General features: G+C 40.9%; 1 long non-coding RNA gene across 1 annotated transcript; it reads right to left on the bottom strand.

Moving 5' to 3' along the window:
- Nucleotides 1–9,962: 9,962 nt before the first annotated feature.
- Nucleotides 9,963–12,841, bottom strand: LOC118492388. Its single transcript, XR_004893534.1, has 3 exons — nucleotides 12,755–12,841; nucleotides 11,693–11,776; nucleotides 9,963–10,005 (listed from the first exon to the last, which is right to left on the bottom strand). It is a non-coding gene; the product is annotated as an uncharacterized LOC118492388 (long non-coding RNA).
- Nucleotides 12,842–13,441: the final 600 nt, after the last annotated feature.

Raw genomic sequence — 13,441 nt, 5'->3', positions numbered from 1 at the left:
TGAGCTTAAATGAACAAAAGGAACAAATATGCAGCAAAATCTAACATAAATACAAAGAAAAGGAATAAACGTGGCATGCCCGACCCGTCGACATCATCTTCCCAAGCAAAAACAAAGAAATAGAAGGCTGACCACGGCCCCGTGCCCAGCGGACATGGGGGCGTGGTCAGATGTCTGCAGAAAAGACAAAGCTATAGAAGCTTCTATTCCCAGCACCGGGGCGTGCCTAGCTCAACACGGGCCGTGGTCAACGCTAAGATTCGCAAGAATCTTGCAAATCTTGATAGTACAGATACGCTTCTACACACGGGGCCGTGCCCAGCGAACACGAGGGCGTGTGGAGCCTAATACTGACAATTGCAATTAATGAAGAAAGAGAAAGAGGATGGCCACGGGGCCGTGTCCAGCAGACATGGGGCTGTGTCCGGGCTTCTGTACAGGCTATAAATAGGGGTGCTTGGTTCACTTTAAAGGCATCCCTTGGCAAACCACCTCTCTCCCACTTCACCACCACTCCACCACCACTACAACACCCACATCCACCACCATCATCCACCTTAGAGTGTGTCTAGTAGTCTCGGGATCCAAGATTGATAGTAAGAGTTCTTGACAATCAAAGGCCATGTTTGCCTAAGTCTCTTACATCACTTGGTGAAGACAAGCATTTAATGTAATACTTTTGATTTTTAATATTTTCGCACTTTTTATTTGGTTTTGTATTAATGACTTTAATAACTAGTTTCTTATGTTGAAGGTGAAACTTCCTTATCATTTGTCTGTGGTGTCTTGGCGTTATTTTACTGTCTATATTAAATAAAAAATTTTCACCATTCATATCACTACGGTCTATATAGAGATATGTTGGCTACCTGGTCGGGGGTTAAGGGAATGGTTTGGTAAGGTTCTTGCCTTGTTCAGTGTATAGATCTTGTAAGGACCTAGGTCAAGCTTATTAGGACCTCCTTCAATACCCACTGGTATTGAATGACGGGGGTGCGAATGGCTTGATCCCCTCATATGTAAACTACTATTAATACATTAACCCGACTACTTGGGATTGTATCCCTGTTGACTCAAACCACTTAGCCGAGGGTAACGTTGCCTTTAAAATAGGGGTCTCCCACATTACGCATTAATAACTTAATTAATTATCTTTCAATATTCCGACCCTTTGGGATTGTATCCTTGCTGACTCAAACCACTGGGTTGAGGGTAACGTCACCTTCAAAAGAGGGGCCTACTACTATAACTAAGATAATCTCTTAAAAATTGCAAAAGTGCGGAAATCATCAAAGGTTACATTAAAGCCAAGTCGGATCTAAGTGATTCATCTTGTCTATCTATTTTATTTTTATTTTTATTTTTTAGCATTTTTAGTTTTTATTTTTCATGTTAAAAAACCTTTCTAAAAATTTTGATTTGATTATGTAACACACCGTGTTAGAAAATCAAAGTCAAAGTCAAGATTAAAGTCAAAAGAAGAAAAGATTGCTAATTGCGATCTGTCACTCCTTGCTTATCTACTGTTTTGACTTCTTTAACTTGTAATCGAATCTTTTATTTTAATCGCTTTAGTTGTATTATGTGAAGTATCTATTAATAATCGAGGTTTAATCGAAGTTTAATCGATGTTTATCGCTTTATCGCTAATCGCATTGCAATCGCGCTCGTGCCTTGATTGATAGATTTTAAATGTTGTTTTACGTGTGTGTGTTATTTATGTGTTACTTGTGCATGTTTATTTTATGCTTGTGGTGATTAATCGAAACGCAATCGTAACTCTATCGCAACGCAACTTAATCGCAAACGCCAAACGCAAGTTAATTAGGATGATTGTATGTTAGATATAGTATTTGTGTGGTTATTATTAATCTATCGCATCGCTTAATCGAAACTCACTCAAACGCATCGCAAAACTCAACACGCGAAACGAAACACCGAAACACAACAAATCGGAGCCAATCAATCGAATGGCCATCCGATCGGATTGCTATCCGATCGGTGCCATCCTATCCGACACCAGTGCACTTTCCCTTTTTGGCAACCTATAAATACCCCCCTATCACATCATTTGTGATGTGACATCTCTCTCACTCGACCAGCTCGCTCAAAGTCTCTTTTCTCTCGATTTCTCGCGATTCTTGTAAGTTTTCAACCTAAATCTTGTACTTCTATGATCTACACACACTTCATCATCATTTTCACCTTTGAATCTCAACTTTTAACCATGAAATCAACGGATTTGAGGTGTTCTAGGGTGATGTCATCATGGAGTTCTTATGAACTTCAAGTCTTGACCTCATTCCACCAAGAATAACTTAGATCTGAAGGATTTCCACATGATTAAACATGATTTTCGCATAGATCTAAACATTTTCAAAGATAAAAGGGATGAAAGATGGTTTTCTAACTTTCTTTCAACTCTTTTACACTCAATAGACTTAAACCCGATAGAATCGGAGCTCAATCAGACCTTCTACTCTTCTCTAGTGATGTGTCGGTTTGAGATCTGGATTCTATCAGTGAGACCGCCGATTTCGGGATAAACATGAACAACCGTCAAGGAAAAGTCAACTGGTCGGATTAGGGTGGTTCCTATTCAATCGAACGACTTGGGACTTGCCGAGGTTCCGTTGTTTAGAATGTTGTCATACAGTCTCGAGCAAACCGCAAAACTTTCAAAATAATCAAGTTCAAGACGATCTGGTTCGTTGGGATGGATTGCCGTCCGATCGGATAGCCATCCGATCGAACTACTATTCGATCAGATCGCACTTGGTACCACACTTAAACATTTTCACAATTTTCAAAGATCATCAGTAACTAACGGATTGCCAACCGATCGGATTATGATCCGATCGAGTGACAATCCTGCTGTGAACACAATCCGATCAAGTGACAATCCTGCTGTGAACTTGTTCTCACTGAGTGTCCTGCCAAATGGATCGCTATCCGATCGAACGGTCGTCCGATCGACGACCTGAAACGTAGAGATACTTTTCTGTTTTCAAAATGCTACAACGAAAACTTCAAAGCCATCATACACAAACACATCCTTACCAAGCGATTGTCAATCCGACCAAATGGCCATCTGATCGGATGACCATCCGAACGGATTGACATTCGATCGAATGACCAACCGATCGGGTAGCCATCCGATCGGATTGTCACTCGACACTTAGCCACTCTTCACCGATTTACGCATCGTTCATCGCTTATGCTATCGTTAACTGTTCAGGCTAAACTCTCAGCGCTCCCTTCAATCCAAGACAGTGTTTATTAACTTAAACGCTATCTATGAGTATATTCGAACCCTTTTTGCTTTACGCACTTTTGGGTGTTACATATGTTACTTATTCTAAATCACAATCGACACACAACGCAAACACTATTTATACACTGACCATTATTGCATGCTATGTGTTATTTGATGAATGCTTGTATGTTATGTTAACACAGTGATTGTTGCCTGACATCTTAGCAACGATAGTACTATAGTTTGGACTCAGCACCTATCGTGGACAGGGGTTGTTAAGGGCTTTACTTCACGTGTCCCAGTGGGGATATGTGTTGCGCATTCTACAACTCGCAGTCATGTTTGTGCATATTTCTCTATCGATAACCTACTTGCCTTCACTTTGTTACATGTTACATGCTGGTTATGCGTAAACGATTTCTAACTCTATATTATACTATCAAACTTGTATGCTCACCTTTACACTATGTGTATTGACTCTATTTTAACGTATGTGACAGGTGCTTAAGATGCTAGGATTGCTGTGCTTTGGTGAATCAAGCTAGGGGTCTAGTTATGTCACACTTAAATCTGAGTTGTCGAAACAGTGTTTGCTTTTTAGACAATTATTTGTAATAACTGTTTTATTTGGATATGTTGTGGTATGGGACATGACGTTTTAATATCTGGTAATTAATAGTTGTTATGGACATTCATGGGCAATCTGTTTCGCCCAGTGCCATGCCCCAATGTTTCCGCCATCGGTTTGGGTAATGACAGATTGGTATCAGAGCCATAACTATAGGGAATTAGGCAAGACTCGACCTAGTTCGGGTCGATGTCTTAAAAACGACCTAGTCTATAGTCTAAGTACCATCAGACCGCTTATTACTGTTACTCGAACGGCTCGCATTCATGCTATACTATCACACTGCCTTTCCTAAGGCAGAAGCACTGCACTATTTTCAAAAGTGAGCAAGTGGTTAGGTCGAGATTATGTGTGAAAATCGCAAACTCTCGATTAAATCGCTTGTTCGACCAGCGTTTTAATATAAACAAGAGAATTTGCATTGAAGCAAGAGTGAAATCTGTACTTCGACGCATAGTTCTCCCTCAATCTTGTGATTCTATAACACAAACAAGAATGTAGTCGTTAAGCTAGGGGTGAAACCCGAATTTTGATGGCTCGTTCCACTCTCTATTTTTGACTTTACAAAACTCTCACCAAAGTCTCGATGGATTCCAACGACTCGAGTTGCGTAAATAACCGAAAGGATGCTTGCCATTCACCGTGAGTCGGTGATAGAGCATAGTCTATTAGGCCAAAACGTATACTTGTGGTCCTTGAGAATAGTCGAATCACTTTGGGTAGTCAATATCTATCAGCCTAAGACAATCTATATTCGATCTCAAGCTCGCAATTGCTGATTTTTATGTGTTTCGATTCTAAGCCCGCAATTGCTGACTCTGATATTTGTCGTTTTTATGTGGAATTTTATATGTTTATGTGTTTCAATTTTTGGTAATTTATACGTTTTTTGCTCCTCGCTTTGATCGACACACACAACTCGCACTGCACATCTACCTCAAATCGCTAACAAATCGCTACTTGTGGATAATCGCATGATATGTTACTTGCTATACTACACGCTATACTACTTGCTGTGTACTTGCTAATCGCAATCGCTACTCTCGAACTCGTGGACCTTGAATGATAGGTGAATGCGTGCAAAGTGTAGTGTAGATTCTGTGGATTCTGTGGCTTACGTGTTTTGTGCTCTATATGTTTATGTGCTTCTGTGAGTATGTGTTTGTATGGTTGATTGTGTTCCTGAGCTTTAGTAGTAGTACGTGTGAGGAGAGATTCGATTTTATAGCATTTTGAATCCTATGGTGATGTCTATTGCAGACAATGTCGTCATTTGGATCGTTTCATTCCCGTTCCGCTCGCCGCAATCATGATGACAAACGCATTGCCGCTCTCGTCGCTAAGCAAATGGCAAAAGTTATCCCGCAGATTGTTAGTGAGCTGAATGAAAACGCTAGCAAGTCCTCTGAAGAGTCCCGGACTGATTCGCTAAAGTCTGCTTTTAACTTTAAGCAGTTCAAAGCATGTGGACCCAAAGAATTCACCGGAGAAGATGGTCCTACAGCCATGTTTCAATGGCTTGATTCTATTGAAGTCACCCTGGGCCAAAGCAACTGTTCTGATAATCTTCGCACTGTTAACGATACCGGCGTTTTCTAGTCCAGGGCTCTGGACTGGTGGACTACCGAAAGAAACAAGCGTGGAAATGATGCAGCATACAGGCTAACGTGGGACGAGTTGAAGGACTTAATGATGAAAGAGTTCTGCCCTCCCCACGAGCTTCAAAAGTTGGAGTATGAGTTTTGGCACATCAAACAGAAGGATGGCGACAACGCTGATTTGACTGCTCGCTTCGAGCAGCTAAGCATAATCTGTCCAGGCCAAGTTTCTACCCCGAAGTCACCATCAAGAAGTATATCCGTGCTCTTCCGGATTGCGTGGCTGATTTCTTCTAGCTACGAAGACGACAACCATTGAGGAAACTTTCTTACTCTCTGCTGAGATAAACGACAAGCGAGTCAAGGCTGGATAATGGGATAAACCCTCCAAGAATTTACATCAAGTTACCACCGCTTCAACCGCTGAAACCGCTGCCGCACTGCAGTCTTCAAAATCCTCCCATCGCAAGAGGAAGAACAACAACAACAGTTGCAAAAATTGCGCTGTGAAAGCTGCCGCTCCTCTTCAAGCTGTACCTGCCCAACCGCAACCTCAACACCGCCAAGTAGCGGCACCGGTTACCCATGCACCGCTAGCCAAGCGTGCATACACTGGTCCTCACTCGGCTTGCCCTACTTGTACTTATCATCATCCAGTGGGAATCGCTTGCCGATACTGTGTGCACTGCAATATGTACGACCTTTTCACCGCCAACTGCCGTACAGGTCCACGTCAAGCTCCAGCTCCAGCTCAAGGTCAAGCTCCTGCTCAACAAGCTCTACTTCCTGCTCCTCAAGGCCAACAAGCGGCTCCTGCACCCGCAACCCACGCTAGAGCATGCTTTGCGTGTGGTGATCCCAACCACTTCGCAAACATGTGCCCCAATCGAGTGGTGAAGCAAGAGCGACAACAGATGCAGCCCCAGCAACAACAACAGCAGCAGCAGCAGCCAGCATCACACAGACGTACTTTCAACATCAACGTCCGTCAAGCTCAAGCCGACAACAATGTGGTTAATGGTACGTTCCTTGTGAATGGTATATATGCTTTATGTTTATTTGATACTGGAGCCGATAACTGTTTTGTGTCATTAGAATTCGAAAAGCTCCTTAATCGTAAGCGCGCCCATCTCCCCTCGTCATCCGATGTTGAAGTTGCCACTGGAAGAACCATCGCTGTCAATTCTGATCTTCGTGATTGTACTCTCGAACTCAACAATCACATCTTTCCTATCGACCTTATTCCGATGCAGCTCGGTAGTTTCGATATCATAGTAGGCATGGATTTTCTTCATGAGAATCGTGCTGAAGTTGTTTGTTTCGATAAGATGATTCACTTCTCACTCACTAATGGTGATCAATTGTGTGTCTATGGTGAAGTCGCTTTGAAGAAACTCCAACTCATGTCGTGTGTCCAGGCTAGCAAGTATCTCCGCAAGGAATACCAAGTTTACTTGGCGCACATTGTAGTAGCAGAGAAAAAGGAAGGAAAGACATTAGTGGAAAATGTTCCAGTTGTTTGTGAGTTTCCTAACGTATTTCCTGATGATCTACCTGGTTTACCCCTGAGCCGTGATATTGATTTTCGTATTGACCTCACCTCATTCCCAGAGCCAACCCTATTGCTAAATCTCCTTATCGCCTCGCTACGTCCGAAATGTGCGAACTCTCGAGCCAACTCCAGGAATTACTTGACAAAGGCTTTATTCGCCCTAGCACCTCGCCTTGGGGCGCACCAGTCCTTTTTTGTCAAAAAGAAGGATGGGTCGTTCCGGATGTGCATCGATTATAGGGAGTTGAATAAGCTGACAATCAAGAATCGCTATCCCCTGCCCCGAATTGACGATTTGTTTGATCAATTACAAGGTGCTACATGTTTCTTGAAGATCGATTTACGCTCAGGCTATCACCAATTACGCATTCAGGAGGAAGATATACCGAAAACCGCATTCGGAACCCGCTATGGCCATTATGAATTCGTCGTAATGCCCTTTGGTCTAACCAACTGTAGGTCCCCCGGAGGTCTAGGTTATACCTTATCCTTGTTATGTTTAACACACTAGCAAGTGCGGAATCCAAGCTAGAATGCAAACCGGTAGTTTATATGAGAACACAAGCTACAAAGAGAAAGGTAGACACACAAGATATCAAAGTTTTCTCTTGTATTTCAGTGGACACGGTTACAGCCCTTGACCAAACTGAAAATACGCTCTCTACAAGACTAAGTTCACTCACATAATGAAGTGAACACATTACATGACTATATATACTCATCACAGATCGTCTGGTCGAAGGATCAGATAGACTGATCGAAAGATCATCTGTCGAACTGAAACCTGTCGAAGGACCACATATACCTCGAAGGATGATATCCTTCGAGGTCCATTAAGATACATCGAAGGCTTATCTTTCGAGCTCATCGAAGGATATAAACAATCCTTCGATGACTCATCCTTCGACACAAACATATTACAAAACCATGTGTTAACTGTTTGGCCAAGTCAAACCAGGAGGATGGTTGACTTGGTCAAACTTACATCAAACACACATATAACAAACATAAGACGTAAACAAGACTAACAAAAGACATCGTTTTATATCATAACAAAATACAGACAAAGTACAGACACAAGTGCACCAACACCAACGCACCTGCATTTTTCATGGATTTGATGAACCATCTGTGCAAACCATTTCTTGAGCGCTTCATCATCGTGTTCATCGATTATATCCTTATCTATGTTTCGTTCTCGAGTTACTCCAGGGGAATCGACTCTATGCCAAGTTCTCCAAGTGCGAATTCTGGTTAGAGGAGGTACAATTCCTCAGTCATATCGTTAATAGTTAAGGTATTCACGTTGACCCCGCGAAGATCGAAGCTGTTAAGAGTTGGGTTACTCCAAAATCACCATCCGATGTTCGTTCATTCCTTGGATTGGCGGGCTATTACGGTCGATTCATCGTCGACTTCTCGAAAATCGCTGTCCCGCTTACTTCCTTGACGCATAAAGACAAGCCTTTTGTTTGGGGAACTGAACAAGAGACTGCCTTTCAATCTCTCAAGCATATGATCTGCAATGCTCCCGTTCTCGCTTTACCCGACGGAAACGATGACTTCATTGTCTATTGTGATGCCTCAAACTTGGCCTTGGTTATGTTCTCATGCAACGGGACAAGGTTATCGCTTATGCATCTCGTCAGCTCAAAATCCACGAGAAGAACTATACAACCCACGACCTCGAGCTAGGTGCAGTTATTTTTGCGTTGAAAATTTGGCGACACTACCTTTACGGTACCAAGTGTACGGTCTTCACCAACCATAGGAGCCTACAACACATCTTCAGCCAAAAAGAACTGAATATGCGCCAACGCCGATGGGTAGAACTTCTCAACGATTACGACTGTGAGATTCGTTATCATCCTGGCAAAGAAAATGTCGTTGCCAACGCCCTCAGCAGACGAAGCTATCTGCATAGCGTTCGTAATGTTCACACCCAGCACCATCTCGAAACTCTTATCCGTGACGCTCAACATGCTTGTTTTACCGAATGCACTTTGAAGAAGGAAAGGATTTATCATAACGGCGAGCAGTTAGTGAATAAATCGAATGGGATATTCCATTATTTAGACCGAATTTGGATTCCCAAATGCACTAACTTGCGACAAATCCTGTTGGATGAAGCCCACAAGTCCCGATATTCCATTCATCCCGGCGCCGACAAGATGTATCATGACCTTCGTTTACAATACTGATGGCCGGGAATGAAGAAGGATATCGCAATTTATGTTTCGAAATGCCTAAATTGTCGAAAGTAAAGGCCGAACAACAAAGACCCTCTGGCTTGCTTGTGCAACCCGAGATCCCGATGTGGAAATGGGAGAGCATAGCCATGGACTTTATCACGAAACTCCCGCGTACAACCTCGGGTCACGATAGTATCTGGGTTATTGTTGACCGTGACTAAATCTGCTCATTTCCTGCCAATACGAGAAGACTTCAAGGTAGAAAAATTAGCCCAAATCTACACCAACGAAGTTATCTGTCGACACGGTACACCTCGTGACATCATCTATGACCGCGATGGTCAGTTTAGCTCGCGTCTTTGGGAAACGTTTCAATCCGCTCTCGGTACTACGCTTAACCTAAGTACCGCTTTCCATCCCTAAACCGACGGTCAGACTGAAAGAACGATGCGTACTCTTGAAGACATGCTTTGCTCGTGTGTCATAGATTTCGGTGGTAATTGGGATGCACACTTTCCTTTTGTAAGACCCTAATACGTATTTGACTAAAAGTCGCAGCGGAAGTTCAAGCCATAAACTTTCTTTCATTATAAACACCTTAACTTATTTAAAAATTAACTTTAACATAACTCTTTCACATAAATCCATCAATCGACTTATTTACTAAGTAAAAACATAGCTTATGTTTACTACATTATATACATCAACTTCCCGTACAATCTCACTAGTGACTCGATCCTCGATCTCTGTTCCTTGATGATCCTCATGACTCGTACTACCTGCGCTCACCACATTAAATTCATAACATTAGTACGCATTATAAACATACAAGATTTATTCACGTTTACTTTTGTTCCGTTAATTCTTTACATCCCAGCTTTCCATCTGATCGTACATTCCGTGGTGAGACTTTCTCATTTTACCTGCGTTACACTTCGTTCACAAGGCACATTATTACTATCGTCAATACTCAATTTCATTGAATACATGCGTATATACTTTCATACATACTTACATATGTGCATCCGTTCACACATAACTACTTACAAACCCACGTACCTACATTCATACGTACGTTCCTACATACGTGCATACCTACATACATACATGCATACATGTCTACATACATACCTATTACATGCCTTCTCACAACCCTACATACGTGCACACACTTTCGTACATACTCACTTGGATATATATATATACACATACACATACTTCCTACATACACACCTACATACATACATACATACATTCATTCATACATACCACTTATATTCACACATACATACATACATACCTTCATACGTATCTACTTAAGGAAATTCTTAATTTAGGATCCCACCTTTGGGTACCATATTACTACATATTCTTTAGGATCCCACCTTTGGGTACCATATTACTACATATTCTTTAGGATCCCACCTTTGGGTACCATATTACTACATATTCTTTAGGATCCCACCTTTGGGTACCATATTACTACATATTCTTTAGGATCCCACCTTTGGGTACCATATTACTACATATTCTTTAGGATCCCACCTTTGGGTACCATATTACTACATATTCTTTAGGATCCCACCTTTGGGTACCATATTACTACATATTCTTTAGGATCCCACCTTTGGGTACCATATTACTACATATTCTTTAGGATCCCACCTTTGGGTACCATATTACTACATATTCTTTAGGATCCCACCTTTGGGTACCATATTACTACATATTATTTAGGATCCCACCTTTGGGTACCATATTACTACATATTCTTTAGGATCCCACCTTTGGGTACCATATTACTACATATTCTTTAGGATCCCACCTTTGGGTACCATATTACTACATATTCTTTAGGATCCCACCTTTGGGTACCATATTACTACATATTCTTTAGGATCCCACCTTTGGGTACCATATTACTACATATTCTTTAGGATCCCACCTTTGGGCCCCCTACCCGTCGGCGACGCCCTCTAGTTTTTGCAGTTTTCTGCAGGTTCGTTTCGTCGTCCGTACGCACTAAAACGCACGTAACTTTTGAACCGTTTACCCGTTTGACCTCCCGTTTCTTCCTACATGCTTGTAAATTCACATTCTGTCATATGAACTTAAAATCTTACCTCCGGATTACGGAAATCCTTAACTTACATACATTCGACTTAACTATTTTCTAACTATTTGACCCGTTAAGGGTATTCGCGCATTAATTGGTCTATGACTGACCAAACCATCATCCCCACTTCCATACTTGTCCAAAACATTACTCTAATCGAATAACTTGCTTCTAAACCACTTTTAAGTTCGTTTACCCCAAAATACCCATCATGGGCATTTTGGTCAACCTTAAACCCATCATTTACGACGAAAGACTTTAACACATATTTGACTTCAAACATCATATTTAATTCATTACAACACTTTATTACTTACTTGTACTACGAAGTGATTACGGAAATCACTTACCTTGTGCATCCGGGTTCGTATCCGATTCCTTGCCTCCTCTTGACCCGTTAGCCTTTCATGCTTGAGTCCGTCTTGACATGACTCCTATACTTTCATGTCACCAAATTACATTTTCATTAGCATACATCATTGTACATGTTAATGATCATATCAACCGCATATTTCACATTTGACTTCCTTTAGTCACAACTAACAAGCATGAGACATATAATCAATTTCATATCCTTTCAAACTAACGTAATTCATCATGTCATCTCAAATAATGCGTATTAACATAACACGTTCCATACGACTTCCTATGAACCTACCTGTACGACAACAATTCAAGTCATGCTTCTTATGTGTAGACGCATAATTGACTTCCAGAAGTCAACGGTTTAACATATAACTTACGACATAACCTCATATTGTATGACATCTACAACTACATGATCACTTACTTGTATACATATACACATATACATACATAATCCATTCCACCCACGCTAGCATTCTCATATTTTCACAACTAACGCTTTAACCCATACTAAGCTATCCCAACATCATTTCAACATAATATCCACACGAACAATATCCAAACACACTTCTCATGTTAGTTTACTATCAAATACATCATTTTCACATCCCACATATATTCATCTTTTACTTACATACAATTTCCTCTATTAAGCTCACCTAGGCATTTCATCAAACACTTGGTGTGCGTACCACTATCTTAGTACAATGTACAACCCATTCATGCATGATCCTCCATGTTGTATTCTTCATTCATCAAATTCAACTAAACATCCATTTAATTCATGTCCTAATCAACTTATCTAAAATAATTCATCACATACAACATACTAAATCACAATTTACACAATTATTGGACATGGTGATTCACTCCCTTCATCATCCCAAATGGGTTTTACTTCTAAACATGAAATTAATCAAAATCATACACAACACATGTTCCATATGATGATTCTAACACATATTCATGCTCAATCTCATACAATTTCGTGGATTGATCATAACCCACTTCATAGCAAGATTATTAAATCACAAATTACAACTTACCACATGCTTGCTAGGGATAGATTGTCAAGAAAACGAGTTCATGCATCGGATTTGAGCCTAATCTCCTTGTCAATTTGAAGCTTGCTTGTGAACTAGGGTTTATGTCACGGCCCCCGACCCGGTTTTACCCGTTTCAGGACCCGCAAGACAGAAAGTCTGCGGTACTCTGTTTATTTTAGCAGCGGAAAATTTATTTCACAGGATCGGCTAAGTTAAAATATTTCCCGATTTATTTTATTTCACAATTCGGGATACAATCCCGGATAATTTACAATAACAAGATTTTATTAATAAAACATAATTCTTTATTTTATATTGAGCCACTATCTTAAGCTTGAAATGCTTCCCCTGCATTTTTCCTGAATTACAGCAGATCACCTGAAATAGGTTTGAAAAAGATTTTGTCAGCGGGGAAATACTGAGTGAATTATTCTAGTTTCTGAAAATGACACATTTGTTATAATTCACAGTGATAAGATCTTTTACAATGTATCCTGATATCAACCAACTACCCACAGTACTTTACCACTCGATCCATTGGCCCTTACGTCCAATGGTATCTGTGATTATGGTCATATCACCCAATGGCTGCCCCAATGGTGACGATTATCAAGTAATGTATACAATACCCCACATACCGGCTGTAATTTGGTGATTCACATAAACTTAATCACTGTAAGTTATAAT

Source organism: Helianthus annuus, chromosome 1 (genome assembly GCF_002127325.2).
Source record: "Helianthus annuus cultivar XRQ/B chromosome 1, HanXRQr2.0-SUNRISE, whole genome shotgun sequence".
In the NCBI taxonomy this organism is placed as follows: Eukaryota; Viridiplantae; Streptophyta; class Magnoliopsida; order Asterales; family Asteraceae; genus Helianthus; species Helianthus annuus.
Note: the sequence above shows the minus strand (reverse complement) of the source record. Positions and strands in the feature narration are given on the sequence as shown.